Source organism: Halyomorpha halys, unplaced genomic scaffold (genome assembly GCF_000696795.3).
Source record: "Halyomorpha halys isolate HHAL.00 unplaced genomic scaffold, Hhal_1.1 Scaffold15.1, whole genome shotgun sequence".
Lineage (NCBI taxonomy): Eukaryota > Metazoa > Arthropoda > Insecta > Hemiptera > Pentatomidae > Halyomorpha > Halyomorpha halys.
This window is the reverse complement of record NW_027108914.1, coordinates 1,299,477-1,307,720: the sequence shown is the minus strand read 5'-3', so window position 1 is coordinate 1,307,720 and position 8,244 is coordinate 1,299,477. Positions and strand designations below refer to the sequence as shown.

The window sequence follows — 8,244 nt, the reverse complement described above, 5'->3', positions numbered from 1 at the left end:
CATACTTTCTAATGTCTACGCTGGCCACGTGAATGATAAGAGCTCTGCCTAGACGGTTAATGGCTCCCAGTTAATGGTACTCTCTGTTATCTATATGTCTTTTTCCATTACTTTAGATCTGTTGCCGCTGGGTTTTTTGCCTAGGTCCGGTGGTATAATTGGTTTTTATGCCGACAAAAGAAATTATTTTAAGTTAAAAAACCCCAGCTGTTACCTCTCATACATATCAAATACAATTTATTTATATAATTTAATTACGCATAACTAATAAAAACAATAATTGTTCTAGATAATATTAGCTTTTTAAATTAATGCGACACGTACGCCGTTTTCTAAATTTTTACTAAACAACTAAAAGACTAAAAGAGAGCTCGAATGAGCTATCTAAGACCATTCCTTTCCAAAAGCTTTTCAAAAAATTGATTAATTTTCACATATAATAAAAAATCGTCGGATTTTAGAAATTAAAAAAGTTTTTCTCATAAATTTCACTTGTTAAAATTTTCGATATCCTAAACATTCAGTTATTGGCTAAAATAAAAGTTGATTAAATTTAGTGAAATTTATCAAATATCATTGTTTTCATAAACGAAACTTTTTGATCGTATTTCATAGAATTAGAGACAATTACTTATTGATTCATTGGTGAAAAAGGACTACGTTTGGAGACCTTGGAAATTAATAGTCGTACAGAGCTCATTTTGGTTTAAAATCGTAGAAAATTTTATCGACTTAAAAAATAAGAAAAATATAAGCAATTTTGGTCAAGTTTGGGAGTTATAAAGGAGCAAATGAAAGAGGTGCCATCGTTCAAGTTTCTACAAAAGCAAAGTTAAAAGTAACAAATGAAAAGTTTTGACATTTTTCGATACTAGAATCAAAATTTTATTGCTCATTTTAAAGATACAAATAAAAAAAAAATTTTGTAGACTTGTGTAATTAAAATTATTTTGATATAATTTTATGCCAGAATATTACTTTTATAAAACTAGGACATATGCCAATAAATATGTAATAATAACAACGAACAAATATGTAATATAATTTTTATTATTAGGTTCTAATAAACCCTTAAATCTTTAAAACAGCAAAATAACTATTGAATAAATTGATATCTGAATTAATGTTTTTGTATAAAGTTTTAAAATAATATTTTAGCGCATTGTGGAAAGAATCTCTGAGTGCTGGGTTCCTTGTGGGTTCATTCCTCACCTGGGTTTGTCAATATTTATTTAATAAAGACCCAGAGAAATAAATCTTAATCTACAACAATATATAACAATCCCATTCTGGGGATGTAATAGATCTTCGATGGATGACGATATATCCATGTGTTTTTTTCAATGCTATTTATTTTTACATTAATGAATATATTATTCAAACTTTTTTTTAAAAACTACAGGTCTTGAAATAACCAATTTCTCTACATTTGTTTCTTTAAACGTTAAACTAATAAGTTGATTTTTAAGAATTTTCCGTAAATTTCCTTCTTTGATAAACAAATGGTAAGACCAAAATCCCAGCGATCGTATCCCTTTTGTGTACGCTCTGTTCTATCCACAAGCAGTTAAAACACTATCTGCATCAGAATAATTGATGTTATTTTACAAATTAATACTTAGAGAGAACCCACCTATACATATCGAAAAACAGCGTGTCTTGTGCTTTATTTAAAGGAAGGAAGGACGAAATCTTTGGGCTCTTGGGCTCCTAGGATTGCAGTTATTATCGACAAAGAGGATGATTTAGGAGAATAGCTGATTGGTACACCCGAGCAGGCAGGAGTGGCGCAACTCTGGTGGAACAGGTTTGGGTTCTAATCTCGCCACTTGATAAAGCCTCTGTGAACATCCACGGGTAATTTTATCTCATACAGTTTATAAAGTGGGTACGAGTCCTGTGTTGGTGTCCTCTTACAGTGATTAGAGGGCAGGTCATGGGACAGCTATATATAACAGTTGAATGTTCAGCATGTTTGAAAGGATGTTTATATAATTTAAATATTGATTAAATTATGTTTTTATAAGTTCCAATAGGTATTAAGTAGTGATGGTAAGATTAATTTATATAATAACAAGTTTGATGTATGGCCACATGATGTGTATGGAAGCGAAGTGTTGGTCTCATCGAATACCAAGGTTAGATAGACAAGGAAGATCTCGTAAGATGTAGATAGTGAATGTGCAGGGAAATATAGTGGATATCTGATGAAGGATTATTGCACTGAAAGAGATCATTGGAGAACAGGAGTTCAGCTTTGAGTGTCATGTAACATAAGTGGAGCATCTGAACCACTTTTTATATTAATTAAATAATTTTTTTTTTAGTCAAGTCATTGACCTTTTTCATAATTGTGTAAATTTGATTAGTGCTATTTAAATATTTTATTTTTTCATTTATTTTTATTGTTATATTAGTTCAAAATATTCCTTCTTTTATTTCATCCTAGCATCATTCTATTCTATTTTATTTTTATTTTTTCATGTACATAATTTTATTAAGTTCATTTTATTTATTTTTCTGCTTATATACATATAGAGATTTTATTTATTTATATGCAATTTTTATTTTCATTTATGTATTTATTCTTTTTATTTTTTTAATTTTGGTACGAATATGATTATTTATAACTACATCTCATTGCCCAAGGTTATAGCAGATTGTTATATTTATCAATAAATAAAAAATTACCTTACTTCATTGAAGAAGTTATATTTTCTTAAAACTCGTTATAAATTTACAATGATCGCTAACCCATAGTTCCAGAGCAGATCAAGTAAATAAGTAAAAAAAATTTTTTATAAAATTATTTTATTTGTTTGACATTTTTCTATGAACCAATTAGATTTGCGATTAATCGATTATATATAATTGTATAAAATTAAATAAAGGTTATTTAAAAAAAAAAATTAAAGACGCCTAAGATAAGGAACAGTATGCCTATAACGTCTAAGAGAAAAATAAAGAAAAAAAACACTATTGTATTATTTCCTAGAAGGTATACTTAGAGCATACAAATAATAAAAATTATGTACGAAATACAAATTAATATATTAATGACAAAATAACGATCAAGCAGTTTCAATATTATGTTTGAATTTTTATTACTAACAAAGAAATGATCCATATCTTTTTCAAGCGTATTGTAAACCTTTCTGTTCTATAAAAATAACTTTTTAAAGAAATTGTGAAATTTCCATAATTCAAATTTTAAATAATCGCCACTTAAGACTACAGGGGTAAAACGACGTAACTCAATTTTTTTTTTTCAAAAACTTCATGAGAACAGTTTATCTTGGATTAGCGTATTCTTTCCATTTACACAAACAATTCAACAGCGATTTTGAACTGTTTCTACTTGTTTTGAATTTACCCTCGTGTCCTCCAGCCAAAAATTTAGCAGAAACCACTATTACTCATTTTAGAAAAAAAAAGTCAAGTCACTTCGTTTTTCCCCAGCATTCTCCATATAAAAAAAGTGCTATCTTTACTTACTCTATCTCGCATCTTACATCTAAGACTTCATCCAACAGTTCTATATTTGGGTATCCATTAGTCATGTGTTACCATATCAAGCTTCCACGTTACCATGACCTTCTCAAAACGTCTAACTGGATTTGGTCATACAGATATTCAATTGAGATACTGTCCTCAACGAAGTTCAGGGACTTAAATAAGAACCAAGTCCCGGTTGGCCTCTGCTAGAGGCGTAGAATTCCTTGCTGTTTAACCTTTCGGGCTATCGCTACATTCCGCTGCGTTAAGTACTTCCCATGATTTTCTTGAGGTCTCACTCATCCTCTCTCCCGCCGCGGATTTTTCTTTTTCTCGGCTAAGTGATGTTTCTCCTTCCTTAAAAAAAAAATAATAATATTTAATGTAAATTCCATTATGTTTGATTTGTATTTAAATTTATAAAATTAATCATTGAAATTAATGACAATAATATTCATAATGCATATTATGGAAAAACATACATGATAATATTGAGATATTTTTTGCTTAAAAGAACACAAACAAATAGTTTTTTTTTTTATTTAATGTAGAAAATATAAAAAATATGATACTTCAGAATATATTAATTTAATAGTTTATCTTTTTATACGACTAAGAGGCATAATCAATGGATATATACAAATGTTGAAAAATAAAGGATTTGATTTCTACTAATGAATTGTATAAATGACACTGGTTCTCAAAGTTCCGTATCAAAAATAGAATGAGCAACTGCAGAAGTCCTCAAAAAAGGGACTCCAATTAGCTTTTAATTATAAATACAAATTATCTAAAAACTACTTTACAACAATAGTAAATAAAGTTGTCTTACTTTAGGCAGCCATACTTGAAAAAACAAAACAACAACTTTGAAATGAGTTTATTTTTTAACCAAAAAAAAACAACAAAAACATACGTACCCAAAAATAATTCTTCCCTAGAATTTGATTTCTTAAATTCAAGTTCATTATTCGATTTCATTTGGTACAATTTTAAGTAAAACTTATGGAATTGAAAAATTCCTCAAATTAAAAAAAACATAAATTATATGATATATTATGCTGATTTCAGCACTGAGTCTCTGAAAAATGTTTGGTTCACGTTTTCAGTGAATAAATATTAAAGCAGAAAAAAAATAATTTATCTCATTTTGTAGATTTGGGTTTTGTCTGTATGTTTTAAGAGATTCATGCTATATTTTTAACATTTTTATTAATTGCTGTATTTTTTCATTACAAGAGTATTTAAAAACCTCATATTCCGGAAACATTTGATTACCTTAACAAAACAAATGTGTACGCATTTATATAACTAATTTAATTTATTTACATCTTTATCGCATCAATTAATGTCAATTTACCGTTATTGAGTAAAAATATATATACTTTTAATGTTCTCTCTAAATTTTATTTTATTTATACATATTTCTTAATATTAACTATTACTATGAAAATGAATGTATAGATAGGAATGTTTTCGAGAAGTCAGTCAATATGCATAGGCAAACATCACCTTGCTGTGGAATGCCTTACTGTATATTAAAAAAATACCTTTTTTAAAATTTAGTTTGGTTTTTGTTTGAAATATTGTACTATAAAAAGTTAAGATATTAACTGATCAAAGACATTAACCCTGATAAATTAACAACAGTAGGTTTCTTATGTAAGGATACGATCACTATCTCGTTAAATGACTCACTTAAATTGAGATAGCTGATAGCCTTCCATTCACTAGAAACAAAAATATCTGAATGAAACTTATCGGCCTATAAATAGTCCTTAAGACAAAGGCAATAAATTATACCGGGACCTTTTGAAGACACGCCTTTCAACTTTGAAAGCCTAGTTAAAGTATTATGTATTTATATCTTGAAGGAAGTAATATATAAAACCTGTAATCTGTAAATGTAATAAAATTTATAGTTATATATATTAATAGATATAAAGTCAATTATCCATAGCGCTTTATTTCGGGAGTTATTAGATTTCTTCAGATTTTAGAATTACTATTTAAAACTTTTAATAAAAAATAAATTAATCTCAGTTTTGAAAATGTATCCTTCTTCATATAGATTACATTTAGTATATAATTATTAAATTATGAGATTTGGTCCAATTTTTTTATGCTTATAATTAATTCATTATATAAGTCTGTCCTAGAAATTGCTTTTAATGCAACTCAAGTAGGAATAAACAATAGATGTTATCTAAAACATATCTTATGGGTATAAATTTTTGTATAATAGTTAATGTAACCCAGATTTTTTTATGTATTGTTTCTTGACTAATTTTACAATCTGCGACACTCTTGGGCAATAAGTAATAGTGTTGTAGTTATAGCACATTAATATCAATCAGAATGAGAAATTCAAATTTTTTTTTATATTTATCTATTGATATTAAAAACTATTAAAATATATAGAAAAAGTAAAATTCATGTTAGTTATACAATAGCATGATATATGTAGAGATTCTACCCATTAACAGAACACCTAACCCAAAAATTAAAAATAAATATAATGCAGAATTAGATAAATAAAAAAAAAAATATATATAATGAATAAATGATACTATAATAAAATAAATTAACTACATTAAAATAAAAAATGTTACTATTAAACTTAGAATTAACTAAACATAAAATAAAAATTTCGTAATTTAAAATAAGTATAACAATTTTACAAAATAGGCTTGAAATTTCCTTTACAATACAAATATATTAATAAATAAAATTACATAATTCAACCTTATAACGCTTTAATTAATACTGTATATTATTTATTAATATTAAAAAAATAAATTGATTAGAATAGTTTAATTGAATAAACATAAAATAAATATTAACAAAACATGAGACATAATCCAAAAACTTCCTTTTCCCAGCCTATCACTGTACCACCAGCAGTTAATGGGCTTGATAGCCAGACAATGTCATCCTAGACTTTATCTAACATTCGACAGTCCCGCATTCTTAAAAGCTTTTTCAATCTCCAAAGATTCTTTAAGGTTATTTGAGTATTTTAATCTTTTATAACAAAGTTTTTCAGTGCTGAAGAAGGATTTTATGATTTAAAATAATTTATTTTATTTTATTTTTTTCTCACCCTCCTTTTATTGCCACTGAAGCAAACATACACTTGGGAAAAAAATATATTTATATGATAAAACTGTTGTTGACATGTTTTACTGTCTGCAAAAATGATATAAGAGAGTAATTAATAATTAAAAATTATATAAGAGATCATGACCACTATAATTTTTTTTTTTTTAATTTATTCTTTGAGTTTAAACATTACGTATCAAGTAAATATTGATATTATATGTCTATATGATAATACTGTATAATCAGTTTGTGTAATACATAATAAGTTGGGTGTTAAACAATTCCCATAATTTTATATCAAAGATTACTTTTTTTTATTCTATTTTTTAATAAGAAGGAATATGATTTATCTAATAATAAAAACAGTATTAACAAATAGAATAAATTTTAACTCGTGTTATACTGTTATAAATACAAATATTAAATTAGCATATATATTGTAGGAACTGGGTCTCTTGGTTTATATGTTTTTAAAATAGTTATTTCTTTTTAGAAACTTTTAACCACTATTTTGATTAAAAAAGAACAGCTACAAATATTGTAGCTGTATGTATGAATGTATGTAATGTCCATTATTTGGGGAAACCTTGAGAAAACAAAGAAAAAGTTTTGTGCGTGGCATTATTTTTATAGCTAGAATAATTACTATTACATAACAAATTTAAAAAAATATAAATTCCACTTTGATACGCAAATGTAATGTACGATTTTATCTGTCTTTAACATATCCTTTATTTATGATGATTATTTTATTTTATGTATATTAGATGAATGTAAATATTAAGTTGTCTTGCTCATTGTGGTGTACTATAATATTTTAGAAAATCTAAGCCCAACCAAAATTACCTAGTACCAATGCTATAGATTTTCTATACTTGAAAAATTTATATAATCGTACTTTTTTAAAAACTTAAAATAAATAAATTTGTACATAATGTTGCCTTGTTTATGTTGATTATTTTCAAAAAAAAGGCTCATGATATATTTTACAAACCTATTACTGAATGATTCCAAACAAATTTTTTAGTCTCTTTAAAGAGCATTAAATAATTTACATGAACTATTATAAACTGCTACTCAAGTATAAGTGGGTCTGCTTAGTGGTGTATTACTTCTACTTGGCTATTAGGGTTTTGAAGTGAATTTATTTATTTATTTATGGATTCGAATTTATTATTATCAGTTTTGGCATGCAAAACGTTGACATTTAATAAATAAATTAAAGGTTTCATTCAGATTCTTTCGATTATAGCATACATTATTCTCATTATACTTCTTTAATTTGTTTATTTCTTTTTATGATCTTTATTTAAATAAATAAAATATTATCTATGAAAATTTTAAGGTTTTACCTTTGATCCGATTAATATCTTTTTACTTTTGGCGCCTAAAAGCTTTTAAGGGTTAAGGATAAATTTATTGCTATCTTCATTGGCAGAGCCAATCAGAATGAAGTGTATTAAGCAAAAAAATGTTTTGCTTAATTGTTCCTTCATTTCGCAGTTATAACTTTTTGTAGTGGGAGCCCTTTACATAACCCTTAAGAGTTTGTTTCTTTAAATCCTATTTGGATCCTAGATCTTAAGTAAAGCCTGTTAGGCGTGGATAGATAATTCTGGTTTATTCCACCCCTATATCCTTTCCTTC

General features: G+C 26.4%; 1 long non-coding RNA gene across 1 annotated transcript in view; it reads right to left on the bottom strand.

The window, feature by feature from the left end:
- Window positions 1-3,610, bottom strand: part of LOC136795709 (uncharacterized) — a 46,559-nt gene extending 42,949 nt beyond the window's left edge. The window contains exon 1 of the long non-coding RNA XR_010843359.1: window positions 3,496-3,610. This is a non-coding gene — a long non-coding RNA (uncharacterized lncRNA). The remainder of the gene's footprint in view (window positions 1-3,495) is intronic.
- Between the last annotated feature and the right edge of the window lie 4,634 nt (window positions 3,611-8,244).